Raw genomic sequence first — 24735 nt, 5'->3', positions numbered from 1 at the left:
AACAGCAAGCTGGCAGGAATCTGGCAGGTAACTGGCAACGGGACCTGAGGGCTGAAGCACAGGTGAGACACAGTGCAAACAACATTGCTCGGGCACCTCCATTTTGGAGGAGGTGCCTTTTAAATGGGAGGTCCTCCGGCAATTGGCCGGGGACTCCTTAGGACGGCGCGCGCGGTCCCTTTAAGAGAGGGGGAGCGCGCGCGCGCCCTAAGCACACTGCCGGGGAAGGAGCGCGCGCCGGAAGCAGCGGGGAGAGCGGCGCTGGAGGACGCCGTGCCAGGAGCGGGGAGGTGAGAGGGACGGCGTCTCTGCCTAGAACGGGGCAGAGACGCCGATGCTACAGACAGGAGATAACATGTTGAACGCTGGGGGTCCAACTTCTGGGACGGCCAGCATTCTTGAGAAAAAGATTGTGGAAGCCCTAGTATGTGGTTCTGGAAGATCTAGAACATGATTCTTAAAGCCCTAGAACGTCGTTCTGGAAGAACTAGAACATGATTCTTAAAGCCCTAGAATGTGGTTCTGGAAGATCTAGAACATGATTCTTAAAGCCCTAGAATGTGGTTCTGGAAGATCTAGAACATGATTCTTAAAGCCCTAGAATGTGGTTCTGGAAACCCTAGAACAAGATTTCCAATAGAAAGGGGATAACTTCTTTTGGGGATTGTCTCTTCAGAGAGGAAGAGGACTAGAACTCTAGCACCACCTACAGGAAGCAGCAATCCTAAAAGTCAATAGTGACCCTTTAACGAGTCTTATCACATGACTTAGGATATAAGCCAGAACCATAAACTCAATTTGCAGACACTGTGTTTCGGGGTACTTCCCCTCGTCAGTGCAAAATGCGAGTTCTGGTTTGGCTGGGTGACAGGCGTCAGACCGGTATCTAAGGGGAAACGTTTCGCTTTGCAGAGAGTGACATGTTAAGCATGTCACAGTGAGGAGACTTTTAAAGTCGCAATGCTCCTCTGGGAAATATGCAAATTGTCTCTTCAGAGAGGAAGAGGACCCGAACTCTAGTGCCACCTATAGGAAGCAGCAATCCTAAAAGTCAATAGTCTTTTGGGGAATAACCCTTTAAATACTTGACTAAACTGTAGATCTAGAAGGTTAGGGTTAGGGTTAGATCTACAAGGTTAGGGTTAGGCTAAGATCTAGAAGGATATTTGTGCCTCATTTAATTAAAATAGATCCTAGTGGAAAGTGTTTGGCTCCACATATATGTACAAATATTTTTTTTATTTCTAGATCTATTCTTCTGATAAAACCATAATGGACAACAGAAAGATTCTAGTACAGTCAATGAGGCCCTTCGAGAGAAGTTTGCATCCTTTATGTAGCAGATCCATACTCTGAATGAATATTAACATCAACTTTTGGTACAATTATATTGGAGCATCAGCGCTACTTGATTAGTACTTTTCATTAACTTTCTGTCATTACCTAGACCAGTGTTTCGCAGACTCCAGTCCTCAGGGCCCCCAACAGATCATTTTTGCAGGATTTCCATAGTATTGCAAAACTGAAAAAAACTGATGTGTGAATGAGGTCTTAACCTTGAATGAGGTCTATAGCAACTGGGAAACCACAGCAACACTTATACCACTGTATAAAAAGGTAAGATGAATGCATTCAGATTTTTGAAACTCCATCAAACACAGAAATACTAGACTTTTTTTGCCTTTATATTTTAACGTTGAAAGTTTAGAAGAGTGTTCTACTCATTTTTGGCAGCGAAAAGGCTGAAGTGTTTGCAGTTTTTTTTATTTATATGTTGTTTATATTCCATTAAGCAGGAAAAAGAACATTGAAATAAAAATGTTAAGTTTCATTTAAACCATTCATGACATGGCTATTTTCGTTTTCATTTTTTTCTCCCTTTCTTCCAAGAACCAGAACTTTTTTATTTTTCTGTCGATATAGTCATATGGTGGCTTGTTTTTTGCAGGACAAGTATTGAAAAAGCAAAAAAAAGTGCAATTCCACAATTGTTTTTTTTTTATCTATCTTGTTCACTACATGGTAAAACTGACCTGGTTATATGATTCCCCAGGTCAGTACAAATATGTAGATACCAAACTTGTATAGTTTTTTTTTTTTAATTTAAGAGGTGAAATTTTTTTTCGGAAATTTGTAAAAAAAAATTCTGCCTCTGTTGCAATTTTCCAGGATCCGTAACGTTTTCATTTTTCGGGTCATGGCTTATTTTTTGCTCCCTGAGTTGATGTTTTTATTTATATAATTTTGGGGTAGATACGATGTTTTGATAGCCTCTTATTGCATTTTATTGTAATGTTGCGATGGCAAAAATACGTAATTCTAGCGTTTTGATTTTTTTTTCATTACGCCGTTTACCGATCAGGTTAATTTACTTTATTTTTTGATACATGGGACATTTCTGAACGCAGCGATACCACTTAAGTGTATTTGTTTTAATTGCTTTATTTTTAATGGGGCAAAGGGGGTGATTTGAACTTTTATGTTTTTTGCTTTTTTCATATTTTTAAAATCTTTTTTTTACTTTTTCCTGTATTTAATAGTAAGGGGACTAAGGACATACATCCCAAAATGTAAGGAGTATGGCACAATTGCAAACGTACCAAGAAATGATCGTCCACCTAAACTGAAATCCCAAGCAAGGAGAGCACTAATTAGAGAAGCAGCCAATAGGACCATGGTCACAATGAAGGATCTGCAGGGATCCACAACTCAGGTCAAATCTGGCCTTTATGGAAGAGTGGCAAGAAGAAAGACGTTTTTGAAAGCCATAAGAAGTCCCGTTTGCAAAAAAACATGTAGGGGACACAGCGAGCAAGGAATAAGTTGCTCTGTCCAGATGACGCCGAAGGTGAATTTTTTAGGCTAAATACAAAACACTATGTGTTGTGTAAAACTAACACTGAACTGAAAACACCATCCCCACTGTCACGCATGGTGGTGGCAGCATCATGCTGTAGGGGAGCTTTTCTTCAGCAGGGGCAGAGAAGCTCAGAGTTCAGAGTTGATGGGAAAATGGATGCCGATCAGAAGATGCGCTGGAAATATCACAGGTCGTAAGAGGTTGACAGTGGTCCAGAATCAGTGTCTATGAACTACTGCAATGGCCACTGGACCAGGTCCTCAGGATCTTTTTGCTCAACTCTATTGCTAATATTGTATACTGATTGTATACGAGCATGTATACTACTAGTAATTCCTGCTGCCTTACTTAAATATGGTTTCCATATAATTTTGCTAAGCTCAAGATTGTTCTTAGAACACTCTACATGGGCGAGCCCGTCAAAGCCATGCAGACATAAAGATGTCATATTGGCTGGAGACAGATGTGATTTAGTAGAGAACATATCCATATTGCTGGTGTGTTATTTGTGTGAATGCTTAAACAATGGAATATAATTAATTATGGAAACTCCCTCATTGCATTTTACCAGGGAAAAGCCAATTATGCCGGTTTCAGATCTCGGCTTTCTGCCATTCTGTGGAAATCTCATGTAGCCATGTTTATTTTAGTTTTGTTTATTTTTTTTCTGAAACTCTTTTTTTTTTTGTTAAGTCAATTCGAAATAAAATTTTAACTTATGTTCAGCGTGAGACCAATGACATTTCTTTCAAGAATATTTTCCGAATAAATTTGGTGGAGAATGCGGGCACTGAAGTAATTTTTAAGCAAAAAATAGACAGTAGCTAAAACACAGACAGGTTCAAAATGGTAGTGGTCACTGATTGGGGACGCTGTTGCCAAATTGATGGGCACATGCATGGGTGCCTTATATAAAGTGACAAAATCATTATCAAAGAATCCATCTATCAGAAAAAAATGAGTCACTCCCCAATTATTCAAAGTCTATCTTTCAAAGTTGAAAAGGGTATCTGATATCATTGTGAGAATCAGCTGATGACCCTAAAGTCTTCTTTTTGTGCATTAAGTGTAATCTCGTGCTCCTAGTCCCCCTCCCAACCTGGTATTCAATATGTCAAATGTATTGAACGCATCCACTCTCTTTCTTTAACCGACTTCTGATTTGGAAAGGGAGGATCCTCTTGATTATTTCCAAATAATAGAAATGTTTTAACTTTTTCTCCCACATCTCTTGTTATGACTGAGCCTTAACATTCACATAGGGATGACCAAACCAAGGGAGATGTTAAACCCGCACCACAGGTTCCTATACAGACTAGGCAAATCCCGAGGTTTCCGATTTTATCCCCATGTTTTAACTTTTTTCCTCAAATACATTTTTTTCCTTTTATACTGTATGTCCTGGTTGAATGTGCCGGTTCTACTCTTTTTCTTTTCTATTCATGGTCTGTGATCACCGACAGGTGCAGCACCCACAGGATTACTCCAGCTGAAGTCATTCTTACTTTCAACATGTTAAGCCTTCAACCCTTCTCCCTTTCTTCCCCATTTACAGGCAAATCCTAACCTGACCCTGATTTGTCTCTGCCTGATTGCGGAGGTTGGCACCCTAAAATTATGCAATGGCTCCCCATCTCAACGTCGGCTGATTCTGAGTGTCCTTAACTGCACCCTCAACTTTACACAGAGCATAAACCAAAACAATAACAACAGATCATTGTGCACATAGATAGAGGGTGAGACACAGGGCTAAAGCAGTGACACAGTCATACATGAAAGACAGAAGAAAAAGAAAGGAACCCAAAAAGACGTTCAGTATACATGGAAACCCCCAGACCAAAAATGTAACAAAATGAGAAGAGTGCTGAAGAAGAGAATACACAAACAAACTGCAGGAGAAGCAATAGAAAACAACTCAGCAAGATAATCCTTGACTGGGGAGCTGGGACTCCAAACATCCATCTAACTTGGAATATAGCCAGCAAAGACTGCATGTGCCAGGAGAGGAGAGTATAAATAGCCCCTCTCAAGATGTGATAGGACAAACCAAATGAGTAAGTGAAAACACCTCCACAGAAGCAACAAAGCAAAGACAAGATCATTATCAGCAGTTGGACAGAGACAACACAGGCTGTGGTCCAACAGATAAGGAAACCGACCACACAGCGAGAGGTCATCAGATCGATCCTTGAAGTTGAGCCATGACATCTCTCTTATGAGCCTCTGGTTGATGCTGGGCTGACATTTTTGTTAATGGAGTCTTTAGAAAATGGAAACTTGACTATGTTGTGTAGATACATCATACAATAACTGATTTTCACAGGTCTTTTCTTCTATTTCTGACTTGGACTCTACACACCTACAACACTGTCCATGAGTGATGTCTATTGAGTGGTGGTTAGAAGACATTTTGCCGAACCCTTACAGCCTAAATGGGAAGGAGCTTTCCATGTATTGTTTGCTACATCTGCAGCTATTAATCTAGGGCAATGTTCCCAAACTCTGGTCCTTAAGAGCCACCAGCAGGTCATGTTTTCAGGATTTCCTTAGTATTGCCCAGGTGATGGAATTCTTGCCTGTCCAGGTGATGCAATTATCACCTGGACAATACTAAGGAAATCCGGAAAACATGATCTGTTGGTGGCTCTTGTCTTGAGGACCAGAGTTTGGGAACACTGATCTAGAGGAAAGTGCAGCAAGGTTGTACTGAGTTTTCCGTCAGTTGAGATGAGAGGTGATTAATTCTAATAGGACAAAAGATGCCTAATAATAACATCAGGATATTGTTACGCACACGCCTGGACTGACTGGCGTGAGCATGATTAATGATCCCACTGGACCATGAACCGAGGAGTGCCTGGAGGGGCGTGACTAAGTATCAACTCGGTCCGACCAAGGTCACACGGCAGCTCAGTCGACTCCGTGAACCAGGTAGGAACCGAGCAGAGGGACCAGGTGCTACTCCAGGTCAGACCCCAGTCACAGCTGTTGACCCACACCGGGGAATGCAGGAACAGGCAGGCATACAGACACGTGAGTACTGGCAGTCACGGCTGGTATGCACACAGGTGGGTATTGGCAGGCACGGCTGGTATGTAGACAGGTGGGTACTGGCAGGCACAGCTGGCATGCAGACAGGTGGGTACTGGCAGGTAGGAACGCAGGCAGGATAGGGACCAGTACAGACTGGGATACAGGAACAGAGCCACAGGTGGCGTAGACAAACAGAGCAGAGCAAAACCCGCAGGTGCGGTAGACAAGCAGAGCAGAGCTAAACCCGCAGGTGCGGTAGACAAGCAGAGCAGAGCAAGACCCGCAGGTGCAGTAGACAAGCAGAGCAGAGCAAAACCCGCAGGTGCGGTAGACAAGCAGAGCAGAGCAAAACCCTCAGGTGCAGTAGACAAGCAGAGCAGAGCTAAACCCGCAGGTGCGGTAGACAAGCAGAGCAGAGCAAGACCCGCAGGTGCGGTAGACAAGCAGAGCGGAGCAAAACCCGCAGGTGCGGTAGACAAGGAGAGCAGAGCAAAACCCGCAGGTGCGGTAGACAAGCAGAGCAGAGCAAAACCCGCAGGTGCAGTAGACAAGCAGGGCAGAGCAAAACCCGCAGGTGCGGTAGACAAGCAGAGCAGAGCAAAACCCGCAGGTGCGGTAGACAAGCAGAGCAGAGCAAAACCCTCAGGTGCAGTAGACAAGCAGAGCAGAGCAAAACCCACAGATGCGGTAGACAAGCAGAGCAGAGCAAAACCCGCAGGTGTGATAGACAAGCAGAGCAGAGCAAAACCCGCAGGTGCAGTGAACAAGCAGAGCAGAGCGAAACCGCAGGTGCGGTGAACAAGCAGAGCAGAGCGAAACCGCAGGTGCGGTAGACAAGCAGAGCAGAGCAAAACCCGCAGGTGCAGTAGACAAGCAGAGCAGAGCAAAACCCGCAGATACAGTTAACAAGCAGAGCAGAGCAAAACCCGCAGATGCGGCAGACAAGCAGAGCAGAGCAAAACCCGCAGGTGCGGTAGACAAGCAGAGCAGAGCAAAACCCGATGTGTGGTGAACAAGCAGAGCAGAACAGAGGAGAAGGTGCAGGCAGACAGGACAGGGCTCTGTTCACATGGAAAAGACTGGAAAATACAGGAAGAGAGTTAGAACACAGGAGGTAGATACAGAGGCAGGGAAATGGGAGAAGCAGAACCAGATACACACAAGGTACTTACAATGAGGTAGCGAGTGGACACAAAACTCACAAACAGAAGTACAGAGACAACGAGTTGGAGTTAGGTGCAGGTTCAGACACTGAAGGAAAAGGGAAGGTTCTGACATAGAGACAAAAAGGTAACGGGCTAGGACACAGTTCAGACAGGAACTGAACCAGGGAACAAGATACAGGAATGAGCCTGGGAACTCAGCCCCCAGGGTGGTGGAAACAGACTAGAAGTCACAGATACAGGCAACAGGCCTGGGTATACAGCCCCCAGGGTGGTGGAACAGACAAGATACAGGACAGGACCTGGCAACTCAGTTGCACAGAACACCTTGAATGAAAGTGTTGCTCAGGCCCCTCCTACTGGGTGGAGTACTTTTAGTATCCAGTGACTCACAGCAATAGGCTGGGGATGCATTAGGATTGTGCACACAGTAACTATAAGAATCAGGCAGTAGCCGCGCCGCCGCCCTAAGCAATCAGACAAGAGACAAAGCAGGTACTGAAGCAAAGTGTGCAGCCTGGACTGATAGGTAAGATAGCAGTCTTGCATGGTGGGAGGTGGTATGCCATGCCAGCACGCCGCCAGGGATGTTACAGATATTTGGAAGCAGGGGATGGGGGTGGGAAACAACAGTTGCCATCAGTTTTGGGGCACCCTCCCTATAAGTGGTTGTATACTGTGCAGGATGATTGTCCTGTCTATGTCCATGTGGGTAGTGTACCTGTTGGGCAGTCACATTTATATTTATTTGCTAGGATCTCTTTAGAACTAGCGAGAACACGCAGAGTAACTTTGCAGAATAGATTAGCAAATTATTATTTTCAGGGACACAGGGCGGTGTGTGCAATGGTGAAAAATGAATGTATTTACATGACTGATAATTGATATTGAGAAATATATGTAGGTGATAACAAATGAGATTCGTTCTCATGGATAGAAAAATATGGGGACATACATTTTAGTTTACTTTAGAATTCTATTTTCTCATTCTATCCTATTGCCCCCAATGGATTAACATCTGACTCCTATCCCCCCACTGTTTAACATCCACCCCTCTCCATGCCGTCTGCCTTTACTATCATGTGACAGAGCGGTCGGTGGTGCAGAGCTCACGGATACCAGCGCGGTCCTGTAATAGGAGCCACCGGGGTAATAAGTCCGTTCATGACATTTCTTCCCCGTCACCTGTGAGTGATATTATTGAGAAGTGGAGACACTGTAATGTTACGGAGTGGGGGGCCGAGTGCTGAGGAGCAGAGGACAGAAAACTCCCCAATGCTCTGCTGACCCCATAACTGCTGAGTCCAGACCTCCTCTGGTATAACACCAGCACAAACACTGCGCCCCCTCCGGGAGCTTTATGGCCGAGCAGATGCATGCAGTCATACATCACCAAGCACAATGCCGAGCGTCGGATGGAGTGGTGTAAAGCCGCCACCACTGGACTCTGGAGGACATGTGTTCTGTGTAGTTTTATTTTTTGCAATTCCAAAGTTGGCGACCACCTTGGGTCTATCCTCATTAACTAAAAGATTGTAACCACCAAGATTTTACACAATGGTATTGAAACCACCAAGCCAGTTTCCTCTTAGTGAGTAAAGTTCAAATTTGCTGCTATTACTTCAGTGTGTATATCTCCTATTTATTACTGACTGGGCTTTGCTATTCTTTTTGTGATCAGTCTTAGTGCTGGATCCCCGCCTTGGTCAACACCACCTTTCATTTGGTCACATCATAGTATCACACTGTAAAGGATCTACACGCTAGGGCGTGCATATGACTTTGGTAGAACAGGTGACTCTTATAGTGTCCTTGACATGAGGCGACCCAAACTTGGATGGTTTCATCACCTACAGATGACTCCACTTCTCTCAATAAAAAAGTTAAAAAGTTTGCCTAGAGTTAGGGATCCATGTCAATGATTACATGGTGGCTTATCCTAGTGAAATGTCATTACTTTATAGTATATGGACACCACTTTAATAAAGTGAGTTGCCCAGGATGGTGCAATCACATAGCCAGGATGTGTCACTTATGTGAACCCATGAAGAGCCTGATAAAACTGACTTCTTTTTTTTTACTTTAGATAGTTTTTAGTAGCAGGATTGGAAGTGTTTCTGCACTCTCCGGAATATGACAAAATTAGTGGTATCATAAAATTGTAGGTTTATTGTCAACATGTTTCAGAATGCAAATAAGCTCAAAAAAGAAAGTACAGTGGCACTCCAAAGGTATAACCAGCAGGACTGCAGCGAATGGCAAACAATACCACAATTGTCCCAGGGGGTAAAATAATATTAGATAATTAGCTACTGGCTAATAAAAAAAGGGGATAGAAATAAAATCAATAAAAATAATTTATTTAAATATGATTAAAATATGTAAACAATAGTTTGTGTAGGCAATATCTTCAAGAACCGTTTTGGAAGGGTAAATTAGATTTAGGGACAGGATTGGATGGTAGGAAAAAACAGAGTCCATTTGATAGCAGAAATACAGCCGAGATGTCAGAGTGGTCAATTGGTTAAATAGAGCGACCCTAGATGGAGAGAAAGGTATGTGGGTTAGAATGGATCCATGCTCCGAGTTGTTGACTTGTTTAGAGTAGACTGTAGTATTGCCTGATTGACTGTGAGTTAGAATTCCTGACAGTTGGTGCTTACTGCGGCTTTGTTGGTGGCTAAGTGTAGAAAGGTACCTAGTACACAAAAGAACCTCAAATGATCTCTGAGGAAGGAAACCGCCTTTGTTTCCGAAACGCGTCGGATTTGGTCCTCTCAGCTCTCCGCAGCTGCTCTATCATATGGTCAGCACTAGTGTTGAGCGAGCACTAAAATGCTCGGGTGCTTGAAGCTCGGGCCGAGCTCGCCGTGATACTCGGGTGCTCGACCCGAGCAACGAGCCCAATGTTAGTCTATGGGAGACCCGAGCATTTTTGCGGCGGCACCCCCGGCAGTCTTTTAAAAGCCTAACAAGTGTCCAAAACGATAGTGACAGTGCTCAAATGACATGGGGACAGCATGGGGATCGCCCCAGGAAGCATTTCTGACCCCCGGGTCACTGCTGTCAACAACGTGGTCAGAGGTATTAAGCCACAATAAAACATTCAAAAACGAAACTGAAACTGCTTTCCTGTGAAATATGTTAAGGAAGTTCCTTTCCAGGGTAAAGACTTGTGTATAAGGTAAAATAAATAACCCCCCAAAAAATACTCCTCCACACCTTGGGCTATGTTCACAAGTAGCATTTTTTATGCGTTTTTGCACTTTTGTATTGCTTTCAACCCTGACAAATGCATTCACCGGGAAATGTAATTTTAACATTTTACAATCTTATCTGGCCATGTGCTGTGTGACACATGCATACAGTGCTGAAAAGACATGGGAACAGCATGGGGAAGACCCCTGGAAGCATCTCTGACACCCAGGTCACTGCCTAAAAGTGTGCCCATCAGAAGTGATCCTTGCCGCATCAGAAGATGCAGACTTGCAACTATCCCCGTGCAAGTCCTTGTCCCAGGGCAGTGTTCAATTGTACCTCCCTCATGCCTTGCAATGCAAGCGCAAATATGCAGCCAACCACCCACCCACCCACTCGCAGGCTGCAATACTATACTGCTAGCTTGCACTTGAAATGGGGCCTTTTAGTTTGGAGGAGGCCGAAGCTGGCCACTACCTCATGGTTGCGTCGGCGGCGAGGTCTCCATACTCAGTCCCCAGCCGCCACTATTTGTCCCGGGAACCATCCCCACACTTTTCTTAGCCTGGCCTGCTTTAGGGCAGCATTGGAAAAGCCCACCAGACAACCAGAGACTCCTCCGGTGGGCCCTGGCTTCTCCATCAGAGGAGTTGAGAGTGCCAAGGTGAGGAGCATGATGATGATGATAGAAGTTAACATCTGCTTTGTTTTCTTGGAATGCAAGCTTAAGTGTGCAGCCTGCCACCCACCCACCCCCAGGCTGCAATACCATACTGCTAGCTTGCACTTGAAATGGGGCCTTTTAGTTTGGAGGAGGCCGAAGCTGGCCACAACCTCATGGCTGCATCGGCAACGAGGTATCCATACTCAGTCCCCAGCCACCCGGCGGCCGGGTGTCCACGCTCGGTCCCCAGCCGCCAGGGGGCGGCCGGGTGTCCATACTCGGTCTCCAGCCGCCCCGCGGCCGGGTGTCTGCACACGGTCCCCAGTCGCCTGGGGGCAGCCAGGTGTCCATAAACGGTCCCCAGCCGCCCCTATTTCTCCTGTCTCCTACTCACACACTTTTTTTTAGCCTGGCCTGCTTTAGGGCAGCATTGGACGAGCCCACCAGAGAACCAGACTCCTCTGGTGGGCCCTGGCTTCTCCATCAGGGGAGTTGAGAGTGCCAAGGTGAGTAGCATGATGATGATGATAGAAGTTAGCATCTGCTTTGTTTTCTTGGAATGCAAGCATAAGTGTGCAGCCTGCCACCCACCCACCCCCAGGCTGCAATACCATACTGCTAGCTTGCACTTGAAATGGGGCCTTTTAGTTTGGAGGAGGCCGAAGCTGGCCACTACCTCATGGCTGCGTCGGCGGCGAGGTCTCCATACTCAGTCCCCAGCCGCCACTATTTGTCCCGGGAACCTTCCCCACACTTTTCTTATCATGGCCTGCTTTAGGGCAGCATTGGACGAGCCCACCAGACAACCAGAGACTCCTCCGGTGGGCCCTGGCTTCTAAATCAGAGGAGTTGAGAGTGCCAAGGTGAGGAGCATGATGATGATGATAGAAGTTAGCATCTGCTTTGCTTTCTTGGAATGCAAGCGTAAGTGTGCAGCCTGCTACCCACCCACCCCCAGGCTGCAATGCCATACTGCTAGCTTGCACTTGAAATGGGGCCTTATAGTTTGGAGGAGGTCGAAGCTGGCCACTACCTCATGGCTGCTTCGGCAGCGAGGTATCCATACTCAGTCCCCAGCCGCCCGGCGGCCGGGTGTCCATGCTTGGTCCCCAGCCGCCAGGGGGCGGCCGGGTGTCCATACTTGGTCCCCAGCCGCCCTGCGGCCGGGTGTCCACACACGGTCCCCAGCCGCCTGGGGGCGGCCGGGTGTCCATAAACGGTCCCCAGCCTCCCCTATTTCTCCTGTCACCTTCCCCACACTTTTCTTAGCCTGGCCTGCTTTAGGGCAGCACTGGACGAGCCGACCAGACAACCAGAGACTCCTCCGGTGGGCCCTCGCTTCTCCATCAGGGGAGTTGAGAGTGCCAAGGTGCGGAGCATGATGATGATGATAGAAGTTAGCATCTGCTTTGTTTTCTTGGAATGCAAGCGTAAGTGTGCAGCCTGCCACCCACCCGCCCCCAGGCTACAATGCCATACTGCTAGCTTGCACTAGAAATGGGGCCTTTTAGTTTGGAGGAGGCCGAAGCTGGCCACTACCTCATGGCTGCTTCGGCAGCGAGGTATCCATACTCAGTCCCCAGCCGCCCGGCGGCCGGGTGTCCACGCTCGGTCCCCAGCCGCCGCTATTTCTCCTGTCACCTTCCCCCACACTTTTCTTAGCCTGGCCTGCTTTAGGGCAGCATTGGACGAGCCCACCAGAGAACCAGACTCCTCCGGTGGGCCCTGGCTTCTCCATCAAGGGAGTTGAGAGTGCCAAGATGAGGAGCATGATGATGATGATAGAAGTTAGCATCTGCTTTGTTTTCTTGGAATGCAAGCGCATGTATGTAGTAACAGCTAGGCCTGAGGTGGTCAGTGTTTTGGCGCATATCCTACCTCCTCCGAGGGTTGCTGGATGTTTTCCTGCTACTATCCCAGTTTTATGACTCCCGTTAAAACAAAGCTTCAGGTGATAAATTATGGATGAGGTGGTGGCAAAGGAGAAGGAGCAAGAGGAACAGGGACCATTCACATCAATATCAGGCCAGTCAACCACATATGTCTTGTAGGATATGTTTCTGTAACAAAAGGAGCGGTTCGGCTACACAGTTATAGGGCATACAGTGAGTGCAATGCCTACCAAAAATTTCGAGGCACTCCAATGCCCCTTGGAAATGACATGGAGGTCAGAGGGCCTTAACTAAACCTTTTTTTCCATTTATAGCAACTGGGTCTCCTGTACACTGTAACCCTAAGCAGTGAATGGAAGGCTTTCCAAAAATTATGAGGAACTGCAATGCCCCTTGAAACAGACGTGGATTACAGAGTACTAAAACCTTCTACCCATGATTGGGGAGTGGGTCTCCCTTAGCTTTCGCCTTTGCATTGAAAAGCAAAAGCTGACTAAAATTAGGAGGAAATGTAATGCCCGTTGGAAGAGTCGTGGAGGTTAGAGGTAATTAAAAACAACATTTCAATGCCCCTTGGAAGAGCTGTGGAGTTCAGAGTGGTTTAAGAAGACGCTATTAATGCCCCTTTGAAGAGACGTGGAGGTCACAGTAGCTTAACAAGATTGTTTTAATGCCCCTTGGAAAAGTGGTGGGGGTCACAGTAGCTTAACAAGACCGTTTTAATGCCCCTTGGAAAAGTGGTGGAGGTCACAGTAGCTTAACAAGACGGTTTTAATGCCCCTCGAAAGAGACGTGGAGGTCACAGTAGCTTAGCAAGATGGTTTTAATGCCCCTCAGAAGAGACGTGGAGGTCACAGTAGCTTAACAAGACGGTTTTATTGCCCCTCGGAAGAGACGTGGAGGTCACAGTAGCTTAACAAGACGGTTTTAATGCCCCTCGGAAGAGACGTGGAGGTCCCAGTAGCTTAACAAGACGGTTTGAATGCCCCTTGGAAGAGACGTGGAGGTCCCAGTAGCTTAACAAGATGGTTTTAATGCCCCTTACAAGAGCCATACAGTACAGCATCTTAAAAACATTATTCTCATTATTGGGGAGTGGGTCTCCCATAGTATTTGCTTATGCCTTCCAAGCAAAAGCTGCCAAAAATTAGGATGGAGGAACTTGCAATGCCACTTACAAGAGCCATGCAGTACAGCATATTAAAAACATTATTCCCATTATTGGGGAGTGGGTCTCCCATAGTCTTTGCTTATGCCTTCCAAGCAAAAGCTGCCAAAAATTAGGACGGAGGAAATTGCAATGCCCCTTACAAGAGCCATGCAGTACAGCATATAACAAACATTATTCTCATTATTGGGGAGTTGGTGTCCCATAGTCTTTGCTTATGCCTTCCAAGCAAAAGCTGCCAAAAATTAGGACGGAGGAACTTGCAATGCCCCTTACAAGAGCCATGCAGTACAGCATAGTACAAACATTATTCCCATTATTGGGGAGTGGGTCTCCCATAGTCTTTGCTTATGCCTTCCAAGCAAAAGCTGCCAAAAATTAGGAGGAAATGCAATGCCCGTTCGAAGAGTCGTGAAGGTTAGAGTTAATTCAAAACAACATTTCAATGCCCCTTGTAAGAGCTGTGGAGTTCAGAGTGGTTTAACAAGACGGTATTAATGGCCCTCGGAAGAGACGTGGAGGTCCCAGTAGCTTAACAAGACGGTTTTAATGCCTCTTGGAAAAGTGGTGGAGGTCGCAGTAGCTTAACAAGACTGTTTTAATGCCCTTAAAACCATACAGTACAGCATCTTGAAAATATTATTCCCATTATTGGGGAGTGGGTCTCCCACAGTCTTTGCTTATGCCTTCCAGCAAAAGCTGACAAAAATAAGGACAGAGGAACTTTCAATAATGGCAACACGGACCACGGTCACCCTGGTGGTATAGTGGTGGTGGAAGCTGAGGATAAGGAGAAGAACATAAAACAGCCGAAATGAGGAAGTGTATACTGATGTGTGGGTGTGAAGCAGTGCATGTGAATACACCTCCCGAAATAACACAGTGGATTTGACTTTATGTTACTCTGCTGTCATTTGGTGGTGATGAGAAGTCTGGCCCAATCCAGCCCTTGTTCATTTTGATAAGGGTCAACTTGTCAGCATTGTCAGTTGACAGGCGAGTGCGCTTATCACTTATAATTCCCCCAGCGGCACTAAAAACACGCTCCAATAACACGCTAGCTGCAGGGCAGGCCAGGACCTCCTAGGCGTGCAGAGCGAGTTCATTCCAAGTGTCCAGCTTGGATACCCAATAATTAAAAGGCACAGAGGAATCACGGAGGATGCTGGTACGGTTGGCAAGGTACTCCCTCACCATCTTTTGAAACTTTCCACTCCTTGTGAGAGTACCCCGCGCCTCAGGGTCGGTCCGAAGGGAGGGTCTGAGAAAACTGTCCCAGAATGTTGACAGTGTTCCCCTGCCTCTGCTGGATTGGAGTTGCCTCTCTCTCGCATGTACGCCTTGGTTGGGCAACGAACTGTGACCTCTGTCGCTAGCGTGTTCAGATGGGAATTTTTTTAACAGTTCTGCAGCAAGGGCCTTCTGGTACTGCCCCATTTTTGTAGACCTCTCCACCTCAGGAATAAGAGAGTGAAAGTTCTCCTTGTAGCGGGGGTCTAAAAGTGTCACCAACCAGTAATGACTGTCACCCAACATTTTGACAACGCGAGGGTCACGGTTAAGGCAGCGTAACATAAAGGCAGCCATGCGTGCCAGACTGGTAACGGGCAAGACTTCCGTGTCCTCACCAAGATGACGACTGACCATGCTCTCCTCCTCCTCCTCCCCCCTGTCCTCAGGCCACCGACGCTGAACCGACGGTATGACAGTTGTACAGGTACTACCGTCTACAGCGCATGATACAAGCTCCTGTTCTTCCTCCTCCTCTCCTTCATTGTCCCCCAATGCACGTTGGGATGAGATGAGGCTGGGCTGTGTGTAATCAACCGCTACGGCTTCTTGATCCATCTCATCATACTCTGGCTGCAATGCGTCCCCTTTAATTCTCTGCAGAGAGCGTTGCAGAAGACAGACAAGTGGAATGCTGACGCTAATGATGGCGTCATCGCCACTCACCATATTGGTGGACTCCTCAAAGTTTGTCAAGATGGTACATACAGTATGTCAGTCATCCAGGTCCACTCCTGAGGTCTTATGTGTGGAGTCTGACCTGAATATCGACGGCCTTGTTGCAGCTGGTACTACACAACTGCTCTCTTCTGCTCACAAATCCTTTGCAACATGTGGAGGGTAGAGTTCCAACGTGTGGGGACATCACACACCAGTCGGTGTGCCGGAAGCTGCAAACGCTGCAGCAACTCAGCAAGGGCGGCGGAAGCTGTAGCCGACTTGCAAAAATGAGCTGACAGGCGGCGTACTTTGACGTGCAGATCTGGCAACTCAGGTTACGATTTAAGAAACTGCTGAAACACACGACCATACCTGGATGTAGGTTCAGCGGTCTCAGCCACAGATCTGCCTGCTCTTTCACAGCTGTCCACAGCTCACAAGCAGTGTGAGGTTTCTCACCCAAGCTTATGAGTTTCAGCACAGCCTGTTGCCGCTTGGCGGAGGCAGTACTGCAGTGCTTCCAGCTTGTAACTGATGTGGTGATATCTGAGATGGAGGCTGAACATGAGGAGGAGGATGATGCACAGGAGCTGTACACTGTGGGGGCAACTCTGACTGACATAGGGCCTGCAATCCTTGGTGTGGGGAGGATGTGTTCCGTCCCAAGGTCCGACTGGGTCCCGGCTTCCACTATGTTTACCCAGTGTGCCATCAGGGAGATGTACCGTCCCTGGCCACAAGCACTTGTCCACGTGTCCGTTATCAGGTGGACTCTCCCAGTAACTGCGTTGTTGAGGGCACGGCAGATGTTTTGGACACGTGCTTGTGTAGTGCGGGGATGGAACACCGGACAAAATAGTGTCGGCTGGGGACCGAGTACCGAGGGACGGCCACCGCCATAAGGTTGCGGAAGGATTCCGTCTCCACCAGCCTAAAAGGCAGCATTTCCAACGCAAGCAGTCATGAAATGTGCGAATTTAGGACTGTGGCCTGTGGGGCGTTAGCTGCGAATTTCCGCTTTTGTTCAAAGGTCTGGGATATGGACAACTGAACGCTGCGGTGGGACGTGAATGTGGACGTTGATGCTGTTTCTTGAGAAACTGCCATAACAAGTGAAGAATGAGAGGAGGGGGCATCTTTGCATGTAGTATGGACAGGGGATTGCCTTACACATACAACAGGGGGTTCTATTGCACGCACAACAGGAGAAGAAGCAGTGGTGACACCCGCTGACACTGGTTGTGGACCCTGGGATTCGCCCCACAAAGTCGGGTGCTTTGCTGCCATGTGCCTGATCATGCTGGTGGTGGTCAGGCTGGTAGTTTTGTCACCCCTGCTGATGCTGGCATGGCAGGTGGTACAAATGGCCTTTTTGGAGTTATCAGCAGAGTCTTTAAAAAAATTCCAGACTCTGGAAGACCTACAGGTTGTACTGGCAACGTCCCTCGTGTTGGTGTTACGGGTAACTGTTGCCCGCCTTCTGTGTGTGGCCACCACACTGCTTCTTCCTGCCTGGTGGGGTACCCTGCCTCCCCCACCCTGTGTGCTGCTGGCCTCACTCTACATGTCCTCCTGCCACGTTGGGTCAGTTACTAGATCATTCACCACCTCCTCCTCTTCCACTTGTGCACCACGATCCTCCTCCTCACTTCCTGGCAATTGTGTCTTGTCATCGTCCACCTCTTGTGACAAATTGCCAGCGTCGACTTCCTGTGGCCGTGGCTGTTCAAATATTTGGGCATCGCTACATGGGATCTCCTCTTCCACCACTTCAACTGGACCAGGCGAGGGGCACAAATCTGGAAATGGACCAGTGAACAGCTCTTCAGAGTGTCCAAGTGTGGGATGAGTTGCTGTCTGACGACACTCAGCATGGTGGGAGGAAGGAGCATCAGAGTGAGGAGGAGTATGCGGTCGAGACTCACGGCTACTAAGATTTGACCGTGTGGAAGACCGACCGGAGGTGGTGGTGCCCAGGTAACTGGAAGTATTATCTGCTATCCAATTAATAACCTGTTCACACTGATCAGTTCGCAATACTGGTGTTGTTCTGTGCTTCCCTAGTAATTCGGTCAAGACCTGGGAGCGAGAAGACATGGCTGTTGGTTGTGGCACATTTTCACCTTGGCCACGGACCCCGTCCTCTGCACGCACCGTCGCCAGAACATCCAGTTCCACGTCTCTTGCCACGCGCCTTGCCCACTGTAAAGGAAGTAAAATAGCTTACACTCGCACTATCAATGGAAAAGGGTAATAAAAAGTAGATTAGAACCGTGGAAGAGGAAAACCACAGTTCTATTTCTCTGGCCTACACCCGACTCTTTTAAACAATCTGAACAATCAGGGAGAAACTATTACTGTTTTTCTTTACGGAAAAAATGCCAAAAGCAGGATAAGACAGAGATTTGACCCGTGGAACTGCAAAACCACAGTTTTATTTCTCGGGCCTACATCAGACTATTTTCAACAGATATATTTGTGTCTGAACAAACAGGAGACACTATTACTGTTTTTCTTTATGGCAAAAAATGCCAAAAGCAGGATAATACAGAGATTTTACCCGTGGAACTGCAAAACCACAGTTCTATTTCTCGGGCCTACACCAGACTATTTTCAACAGACATATTTGTGTCTGAACAATCAGGGAGACACTATTAGTTTTTTTTTACGGCAAAAAATGCCAAAAGCAGGATAATAGAGATATTTTTACCATGGAACAGCAAAAACACAGTTATAATTTACTGGTGTATACCAGACTTTTTTAAATGCATATATTTGCGGCTGAACATGGAGCGACACACTCAAACTGTTTTTTTTTTAGATAGAAATGGCCCAAAAGTGGATAATACAGAGGTTTGAACCGTGGAACTGCAAAACCACACTTCTGTTTCTCTGGCCTACACCAGACTATTTTTTAACAGATATATTTGTGTCTGAAAAATCAGGGAGACACTATTATTTATTTTTTTTTACGGCAAAAAATGCCAAAAGCAGGATAATAGAGATTTTTTACCGTGGAACAGCAAAACCACAGTTATAATTTACTGGTGTATGCCAGACTTTTTAAATATATATATTTGCGGCTGAACAGTGAGCGACACACTCAAACTGTTTTTTTTTTTAGATACAAATGGCCCAAAACTGGATAATACAGAGGTTTGAACCGTGGAACTGCAAAACCACACTTCTGTTTCTCTGGCCTACACCAGACTATTTTCAACAGATATATTTGTGTCTGAACTGTCACAGACACACTTTTTTTTTGGGGGGGGGGGGCACCAAAAGGTTAATAAGACTGGTATTTGTACAGTGTGACGGAGGGAAAAAAAAAGAGGATTTAGATGAAAAAAAAAGGATTTTTCCTGGGCCCCGAGACCTGGAGCTAAGTCTAGCAATTTTAGCAACAGGAGCACACAGGACTGTAATGCAGCGTTTGCTGGTATAACCACTGCGTCTCCTCTACAGCCTGCCTGCCTGATATCTGGGATGGATATTAGTCCTGAGAAGGACTGTTTGTTTGATCTGGCAGCCTTTACAGACCCTACACTAACTATTTCGCAGTATATATCTCTCCCTAAATCAGCAGCGCTGTCCCTACACTGTCTGATCCCAGCCGTCTGTGTCCAAGATGGCGGCGCCCGGTTTTAAATACTCGAGGTGACGCTGTGCGGCCAGCCAATCACTGTAATACCCACAACCAACATGGCTGCGGCATTACAGTGACTGGCTGGCAATCCCTGAATGTTCATTGGCTCTGTAAAGAGCGCCAAACATGCAGGTCGGAGACCCGAGCTCCCTCCTGAGTAACCCGGAAATGCTCAGTGCTCGCCGAACATCCCGAGTAGCGTGATGCTCGGGCGAGTATCGAGCAGTGTCGAGCATGTTCGCTCAACACTAGTCACCACGTGATTGTGACGTCACGTCAGGTCCTGCTCGTCCTGCCTGCCTCACCATAAGCTAGCGCGCGAATGAGTACTGCACCGTCGGAAGCTAGAGTCACTGGCCGGGACTCTGCTTCACTCTAATACCCCGCTCCAGAATCGCTCAGCAGTACACAGGAAGACATCGATAAGGTAACACAATACTGCTCTTATCGTGTACCACTGGTATCTTCCCTGCTGCATCTTGCCCACCGCATCATAACCGCCGCACCTTGCTTGAGGTAAGACGGCAAGTAAAGGGCCTGTCACAGCGGGGTGCATGTGCTCCGTTTTGAGATCGCTGCAGTGATTATTGGGAACTGCCTGATGAGTCCCTTCTTCTATCCTGCAGCAGCCCCATTGGTCACTCATTGCTCCTGGTGCCACAAGGACCATGCTCCTTGCACCACCTGCCTGACACTTGGTATCACGGGTTCCTCCCATCTACTAAGTTAATAAGGAACTACTCCACATATCAGGAAGTAACCGTGTTAGATAGACCACACTGGGACCAACCTAGGGGAGAAAAACCTCCACAAAAATACTATCATCAACACATGTTGACTCAGGCATATTAGGTATGACACGGTTGAATTGGTCACCATATACATACTTTTTCTAATCATTAAATACGATTTCCTTCTTTATTCTTCCAGGTTAACTGTTTGCTCCACTTTCAAAAATCGCATTATCAGCCTGAAGTACTGATCTAGGATAAAACCATAGAACCCTCGCATCAGGTAAATATTGGCAGAGTAATATTACCTATGCTATAACCCTTAGCCCCTCCTTTTCTTGTAGGTATTTGAGCTTCTTTTGTGTACTAGGTACCTTTCTACACTTAGCCCCCGACAAAGCCTCACAGTCAATCAGGTAATACAACAGTCTACCTTTCTCTCCATCTAGGGTCGCTCTATTTAACCAATTGACCACTCTGACATCTCGGCAGTATTTCTGCTATCAAACGGACTCCATTTTTTCCTACCATCCAATCCTGTCCCTAAATCTAATCTACCCTTCCAAAACGGTTCTTGAAGTTATTGCCTACACAAACTATTGCTTACATATTTTAATCATATTTAAAGAAATTATTTTTATTGATTTTATTTCTATTCCCTTTTTTATTATCCAGCAGCTCAGTGCGAATTATCTAATATTATGTTTCAGAATCCACCGGCTCCTTCTTCAGGACAACCATACATGCATTTTTTTACAGTCTTCCTATTTCTCCCTCTCTCCCTTATATGTTCTCTGATAAGTCCTCCGCTGGCTCACTTCCTCTGGCTCTGGTCTTCTCTTCCATTTTCATTCTGCGGCTCCTCCACCGCTGACTAGACCTAAATATGTCATAATGTTGTGGGATGATGCAAGTTTAGAAGTCATGTAAGACCTAGTGGGCACCGTGGAGCCAAAGATGGAAGAGGAAACCAGAGCTAGAGAGAGGAAGTGAGCCAGCAGAAGACCTGGAAGGCAGGAGGGAGGAAGCGAGTCAGCAGAAGACCTGAAAGACGGGAGGGAGGAAGCGAGCCAGTGCAGGACCCGAAAGGGTGCTACAGCTCCAGGACAAGCACAGTGGGTACGGAAAGTATTCAGACCCCTTTAAATTTTTCACTCTTTGTTTCATTGCAGCCATTTGGTAAATTCTAAAAAGTTATTTTTTTTACTCATTAATGTACACTCTGCACCCCATCTGGAATGAAAAAAAAAGAAGAAATGTAGAAATTTTTGGAAAATTATTAAAAAAGAAAAACTGAAATATCACATGATCATAAGTATTCAGACCCTTTGCTCAGACACTCATATTTAAGTCACATGCTGTCCATTTCCTTGTGATCCTCCTTGAGATGGTTCTACTCCTTTATTGAAGTCCAGCTATGTTTAATTAAACTGATAGGACTTGATTTGGAAAGGCACACACCTGTCTATATAAGACCTCACAGCTCACAGTGCATGTCAGACCAAATGAGAATCATGAGCTCAAAGGAACTGCCCAAGGAGCTCAGAGACAGAATTGTGGCAAGGCACAGATCTGGCCAAGGTTACAAAAGAATTTCTGCAATACTTAAGGTTCCTAAGAGCACAGTGGCCTCCATATCCTTAAATGGAAGAAGTTTGGTTTTCCTAGAATAGGCCGTCAAGCCAAACTGAGCAATCATGGGAGAAGAGCCTTGGTGAGAGAGGTAAAGAAGAACCACAAGATCACTGTGGCTGAGCTCCAGAGATGCAGTAGGGAGATGGAAGAAAGTTCCACAAAGTCAACTATCACTGCAGCCCTCCACCAGTCAGGCCTTTATGGCAGAGTGGCCAGATGAAAGCCTCTCCTCAGTGCAAGACAGATGAAAGCCCGCATAGAGTTTGCTCAAAAACACATGAAGGACTCCCAGACTATGAGAAATAAGATCCTCTGGTCTGATGAGACTAAGATAGAACTTTTTGGTGATAATTCTAAGCGGTATGTGTGGAGAAAACCAGGCACTGCTCATCACCTGCCCATTACAATCCCAACAGTGAAACATAGTGGTGGCAGCATCATGCTATGGGCGTGTTTTTCAGCTGCAGGGACAAGACGACTGGTTGCAATTGGAGGAAACATAAATGCGGCCAAGTACAGAGATAACCTGGATGAAAACCTCTTCCAGAGTGCTCTGGACCTCAGAATTGGCCGAAGGTTCACCTTCCAACAAGACAATGACCCTAAGCAAACAGCTAAAATGGAGTGGCTTCAGATCAACTCTGTGACCATTCTTGACTGGCCCAGCCAGAGCCCTGACCTAAACCCAATTGAGCATCTCTGGAGAGACCTGAAAATGATTGTCCACCAATGTTCACCATCCAACCTGACAGAACTGGAGAGGATCTGCAAGGAAGAATGGCAGAGGATCCCCAAATCCAGGTGTGAAAAACTTGTTGCATCATTCCCAAGAAGACTCATGGCCGTACTAGCTCAAAAGGATGCTTCTACTCAATACTGAGCAAAGGGTCTGAATACTTATGACCATGTGATATTTCAATTTTTCTTTTTTAATAAATTTGCAAAAATTTCTACATTTCTGTTTTTTTAAGTCAAGATGGGGTATAGAGTGTACATTAATGAGAAAAAAAATGAACTTTTTAGAATTTACCAAATGGCTGCAATGAAACAAAGAATGAAAAATTTAAAGGGGTCTGAATATTTTCCGTACCCACTGTAAGTGCTGAGATGCATATAACATTTTTTATTTTTTAACCCATAATAAATGTCTTTTACAAACAATCCTAATAAAATTTAATGCAAATCAATTTACTTTGCCGATTGTAGGGGAATTTTTCATTTTGAATTTTGACAAATTCACTCACCTCTAGTAAGTGACCATGATGGTGAGGAAGCACTGTGTTGTTTTTACTTCTGGGGCAGAGAAGTAGAGAAGTTGGTAAGGGTGTGCTGTGAAATAACAGAGGAACTACCGACGTCATTGGCGGGATGGTCACCTTTAGCCTTTTGGGATTCAAGATGGCCAGTGCCACCACTAAACAGTATTAGGTTACAAAGAAGAGCAGAAAAAAAGTAAAATCTGTAATGGAGGAGGAGCAGTCAGCTCAAGACCTCAGTAAAGGGAAAAGATGTGGGGTTCACCCAAGAGAAGAGGAGTGTGATATATGTAGATGTAAAATCTCTAAAGCCAACTGCTAGTGAACATTGAAGCATCGTGACTTGAAGGGAAAACAATTCAGTCCTATATTAACCTTCACATCATCTTTATTCAGCCGGGACTCCCCTGCTGAAAACAGGTAATTAAAGTTGATAATCTGATGGATCGTAGACACAAATTCCAGGCATAGCTTAAAGAGGAATTTGGGAGGTGACAAATTTATGGCCGGTTGAGATGATCTTTGACACGTAGCCTCCCCTTTTTACAGAGAACTGCAAACAGACTGCTTTGCTCCCATTCAAATTAAGAATATTGTTTTTTATATGAACAGCGCAGATCCTATAGTTATGGCAGATATATTTACGGCATCTCGGCGAAGTAGCTAACATAACGCAACTACTTACGTTACTGTGAGACCTGCCGATCAGTCCCAAATTAAAAGTGAACAGATGCATGACAATATATATATATGCCATGTTTCCTATCTATGGAAAGCTAAAAGCATAATAGGAAGAATGACATTAATATCTCACACCTGGGACCTCCAGGGGAGAAGATATCCTGAAAGTTGGAGATCTTAATTTTTGGGACCCTAACCACATCCCATGAATAGTCCCCATATGATCCTAATGAAGAGAGGTATGTGGGTGTGGTTTTTATTTATTAAAATCAGAGATTTAAGTTTTTGTCATTGTCAGTCCTGGAAGACACACTTCGCTGGGGTTCTGTGCCATCTCCTGAAAAAAGGTGTGCTTCCTTTCACTTCGATCTGTGCCATTTCTGTGACACAGGTTTTGTACATTTCTTTTGTTCATCCTTTTTATTTTATGTGACTGTATATACTGTATTGTTTTGTCCATTTTGTAACATCTTTGTATATTTTTATAAACACTGCTTACTTTTCGGATTAAATATATAAAATTGAATAGCTTTGTTCTTCTTGCTCTATAAACTGCACCCCTGAAGCAATACGCTATCTGTAACAGGTATCCAATCGGCCTGTATAAACGAATGGTGGTGGCAGCTGTTTCCGTTTGTTATTGTGGAGTTTGGCAGTGATTGTACCAAGGTGTATATATACAGTCATTGCCGAAAGTGTTGGCACCCTTGAAATTGTTCCAGAATATGAAGTATTTCACTCAAAAAATTATTGCAATTACACGTTTTGTTACACGCATGTTTATTTCCTTTGTGTGTATTGGAACAACACAAAAAAACCTGAAAAAAAGACAAATTGGACATAATTTCACACAAAACC

At 45.8% G+C, this 24735-nt stretch overlaps 1 long non-coding RNA gene across 1 annotated transcript in view; it reads left to right on the top strand.

Moving 5' to 3' along the window:
• The first annotated feature begins 7471 nt into the window (after positions 1-7471).
• LOC141173054 (uncharacterized) overlaps positions 7472-24735 on the top strand; it is a 36074-nt gene continuing 18810 nt past the window's right edge. The window contains exons 1-2 of the long non-coding RNA XR_012252579.1: positions 7472-7585; positions 20505-20588. This is a non-coding gene — a long non-coding RNA (uncharacterized lncRNA). The remainder of the gene's footprint in view (positions 7586-20504; positions 20589-24735) is intronic.

The sequence above is a fragment of the Phyllobates terribilis genome, unplaced genomic scaffold (genome assembly GCF_046119375.1).
Source record: "Phyllobates terribilis strain yellow unplaced genomic scaffold, ASM4611937v1 Scaffold_12__6_contigs__length_324123572, whole genome shotgun sequence".
Taxonomy (NCBI): Eukaryota; Metazoa; Chordata; class Amphibia; order Anura; family Dendrobatidae; genus Phyllobates; species Phyllobates terribilis.
Note: the sequence above shows the minus strand (reverse complement) of the source record. Positions and strands in the feature narration are given on the sequence as shown.